The following is a 4,840-nucleotide window of genomic DNA, read 5'->3' as shown; positions in this document are numbered from 1 at the left end:
CTCTATTCTAGAGGCTGAGGACCGGGCTGGCTCCTTCTCTAACCTATCCCTTGTACCTGCAGAGTAACTGTACACTGTTCTCAGAAAGAACTGTAATTATGTTCCACACTGTACATCATTGACTCAGTCTCAATTTTCACATTTTACTAAATTTCCATCAGTTATAAAACTTTATTTTTAGCAAAAAACAACAACATCAACAACAACAACAACAACAAAAAAACTTTATTTTTTTACCTGTTGGATGTGTGGGATGTTATGTTTGAGAGTAAGGTTAGTGACATTGTAACTTAAAAGAAATCCATTCTTTATGTATCCCTCCCACTAAATGAACAATAAACATTCACTTTAGATTTATAAGCTCTTCTCTGCTCACTGAAAAATGTTTCATTACCTCATTATTGATAGATATGTGTGTGTATATGTGTGTATTTCAGCTTATTCTAATTCAGTTTTCTTGTTCCACTAATGGTCTTTGATCTAATTCCTCCATAAACTGATATAGTTTTCAAGGAATAAGGCCTGAAAATAGTTTTTCTTGTACATTTATCCTTGAATTACAAGGCCAGGAATGATATTCCCAATGTTTTTCATTCTTTGCAATTCTATGAGCAAACTTCATAGTCTGGCAACATGAGCCTTGCCTTTAAGGCCATCCCAGTGACGAATTTTGGGAAAAAATCCAAATGATTAAAGAGAATTTAAAGCCATGGGCAGGAAAAACCAGGTTAAATGCCCTAGGAGATCAAAGAAACCACTATAACACATGACAGACTCAATCATGGACTTTGAGAAGATTTAGGTCATGTTTCACTTACTTTTCATTTAACAAGTTGAGCACTAGACTAACTCATCTCCCGTTGCTATCTTGTGGCCTTAGTCACATTTAAAGAATACCTATTTCTGAGTCATTTTACTTTACAAGAATTCTAAGTAGACCTTAGAACATGAGCCAAAGAGAGTGAAGCCATAATTTCTGATACACTTCAAAGTATTTCTTCAAGAAGCTTCTAGAAAGAAACAGATGATTCAAAATTGCTTCTAATACCTTCTTCCCTAAACCATTGCTAATTTCCCAAGATTTGCCAAGAAATCCAACTGAACTCACTCCCTGACCTCCTAAGGAAGCAATTTATCCCATTTTTTCTTATTTCTGACATAATTTGCTTCAAATGCTTCAAGTCCATTATATACAAATTGGGTAATGTTATGAACGTTCTCCTAGTTACACAGGCTTGCAGTATATTTTTATATGCACCCCTTTCTGTCATCTGCCACCCATGGTTCCAACACTGGCACCAAGTCACTTTGGTTTCCATAGATCTGTTGGATCTGCCTCAACCTCTCCCTTTATGTTTCTTCAAGTTCCTGATATCCTCCACATTCTTTGTCTCATCTTACACTTAATACTCATCTTCTAAATTTTCTTTCTAAACACAGTTCTTGCTGCTGCTTCTGTGTTGAAGGCCCATACTACTTCTAGACTATTAATTTGTATCAGGTCTACACTGGTTCACTCTTGCCAGCTCATGCATGCAACTTGAATCTTATATTTTCTTTTCTGGTTGTCGAACAAGTGAAGAACATACCCATTTCCTTGCTTATTCTCAAGCTGTCCTTCATGTCAAGGGACACTGCCCCCTTCTCCATTTTTTTGGACTTTTTAATCTCTGAAGACCCATGTCAGGTCACATCTTCTTGACTAATGCTTACCCTACAAACTTGGTCAACATTCATATCTTCCTCTTAACATGACAACACTTGTTTGAAATACCATTTTAAAAATTGCTGGGGTGCAATGTAAAAGACTGCTGCACATTGTATGCAATTTTATGACATGAGCTTGACTTTATGACTGACTTGCTTGTTATTTTGTGGACTTATCAACCTTGAATAATGTGAATTGCATGTGGGCCAAGTCCTCAATACCAGACACTCAAGAAATTAACTCACTCAATAAACATTTTTCTTCTACTATGATCTATATTTGAAATGAATGAAAACCAGTGCTCCAGTTGAAAAGATTCATTCCTGATGTCACTATTTTTAAGTAGCTAAATGCATCCCATCATTTAGGTGACAAAAATATATCAGTAAAGAAGGAATTTATAAGTATACCCAGTTTTTCCTTCTTATATTTTAAATAAACTTTTTATTTTAGAAGTTTTAGATTTAAAGAAAAAATGTGAAGATCAGGGGCCTCTGGGTGGCTCAGTCAGTTAAGCATCTGACTTTTTGACTCAGGTTATGATCCTTGGGTCCTGGGATCAAGCCCTGCATCGGGCTCTGCTCTTGGTGGGGAGTCTCCTTGTCCCTATTCCTTTCCCCTCTGTATGGTTTCTCTTCCTCAAATAAATAAATAAAATTATTTTTTAAAATGTGAAGATAGTACAGAGTCTATAAACCATTACTCAGTTCCCCTAGGAAATATTTTACACCAATGTGGTACATTTATTATAATTAATGAAGCAATATTGATATTGATGCAAATTATATACTTTATTCAGATTTCCTTAGTGTTTACCTAAGATACTTTTTAAAAATATTGTTCTTAGGACATAACATTACATTTACTATTGTGTCTCCTAGGGCTTTTCTAGATTGTTACAGTTTCTCAGCTGTTCCTTATTTTTGATGACTTTGATGGTGTTGAAGAGTACTGATCAGGTGTTCAATAAAATGTCCCTCTGTTAGGATTTGTCTGATGTTTTCCTCTTCATTGGAGTATGATTGTGGGTTTTTTGAGGGGAAGACTACAAAGGTAAAGCTCCATTTTGTCACATCATGCTAAAGGTACATGTTACCCATATGAGTTATATTTGTGTGACTTTTCACTATTTGCTTCAGGCAGTATTCATCAGGCTTCTTCCTTGTAAAGTTTTTCTTTTTCTTTTTTCTTACTTTCCTAGACTTTACTCTTTGGAAGGAAATAACTAGTGCAACCTACAACTAAAAGTCTGAATTTATGTTTGTTTTGTTTTTCATTATTTTTGGAAGAACCAGATTAGACTTGAGTAGAACTGAAGAGGAAATCTTTTTTTTTTTTTTAAGATTTTATTTATTTATTCATGAGAGACAGAGAGACAGAGAGAGACAGAGAGAGAGGCAGAGACACCCGCAGAGGGAGAAGCAGGCTCCATGCAGGGAGGCCGCCGTGGGACTCGATCCCAGGTCTTCAGGATCAGGCCCTGGGCTGAAGGTGGCACTAAGCCGCTGAGCCAACTGGGCTGCCCTGAAGAGGAAATCTTATCTCCATAGAAGGAATATGCTATACAAATTAACATTTTGTTCATTTTATCTCTCAAGTGCTAGAGTGTTTAGGCAATAATGTAAGGATATAATTGGAAGAGTATAAATATAATCAGTGAAAACTGCTTCCTGTTATCCAGTATCAGCCACTACTACCATTATTATTTATCTTTGAAAACATCACAAGTTGTTGGTGTACATTGATATGTTGCCAAATACAATTTTAAAGGATAATTATAAATTATCTCAAGAAAATCTTTTAAAAATAGCATGTTTACTTTTAAATTTATAATAAAAGAAGTGAAGCTCTGTTTCAGGATGGTGCTATAAGAAGATCCTGAACTCACCTCTTCCCATGGACCCAATGAGTCTATAGCTACATATGGAAGAATTTTCTCTGAAAAAAAATTTAAAGGCTGGCTGAGTAATAACATACACTAGGAAAACAACAAGAAGAAAACCACATTGAAAGGGTAGGAGAGGCTGAAACACAGTCTCACCATAATCCCCCCTTCCCACACACAGTGACCACAACAAGGAGAGGACTCAAAACCTGGAGCTTCTCCCTAAGGAGTGAAGGATTTGAATCTCACACCAGTCACCCAGCTTTGAAGACTTGCATCTGAGAAATGAGCCTCCAAAACAGCTAGCTTTGAAAATCAATGAAGATGGCATCCTCGAGACCCATAGGACTACATAGCAATCTGAGAAAGGATTGTAAAACAGCTCCTATGCTCAGTCTCACCCACCCAAGGGCTCAGCTCAGTGGCAGCTCAGACTTCATGAGAAAGAGATTCATTTGTTTGTATTAAAATTGGCTGAGAGGCAACAAATTTAATACACATATTCAAAACCTGCTGGTACAGTCTCTGAGACAGAGACTGGTAGATGCCATCTTCCCGCTCCCCTGCTGCATTTCTGACCACGAGTATCTCAAGGAGAAAAAGTTTCCCACATATCTGGTGCCCTGATTTTTCAGCTACTACCCAGAAGACAGCCCTTGATTGTCTGGCTCTGGTGGCAGGAGAACTTGTGTTCCAGGGTCTCATGGGACTATAATAATTGGAAAGTTCTTGGCAGGCTACCACCATCAAAGCACTGTCAGAAACAGAAAGAAACACATTGACAGTCTTTTTGTGAAGAAGGCCTATCTTCTTGTCCTGGAGCTTCAGCCAGAAAGGCCGTTTTTAGGTTTGGTTTACAACTGCAACCATAAAACTTCTAGAAGAAAACCTTAGTGGTAAGCTTCTTGACATAGGTTCCATGAGGATGTTTTTTTAAATCTTGACACCAAAAGTTAAGGCAACAAAAGCAAAAATTAAAATGTGGGACTATATCAAACTAAAACAAAACAAAACAAAACAATCCATACTCTGCACAGCAAAAGAAATAAAAAAAAAAAAACCAAAAAACTAAAAAGCAACCTAAAAAATGTGAGAAGATATTAGCAAATCATATGTTTTAGGGGATTAATATCCAAAATACATAAAGAACTCATACAACTCAATAGAAAAATAAAATAAAATAAAAATCTGATTAAAAAATGAGTAGAAGATCTGAAGAGATATCTTTCCAAGGAAGGTATAAAGAT

Source organism: Canis lupus, chromosome 10 (genome assembly GCF_011100685.1).
Source record: "Canis lupus familiaris isolate Mischka breed German Shepherd chromosome 10, alternate assembly UU_Cfam_GSD_1.0, whole genome shotgun sequence".
Taxonomy (NCBI): Eukaryota; Metazoa; Chordata; class Mammalia; order Carnivora; family Canidae; genus Canis; species Canis lupus.
Note: the sequence above shows the minus strand (reverse complement) of the source record.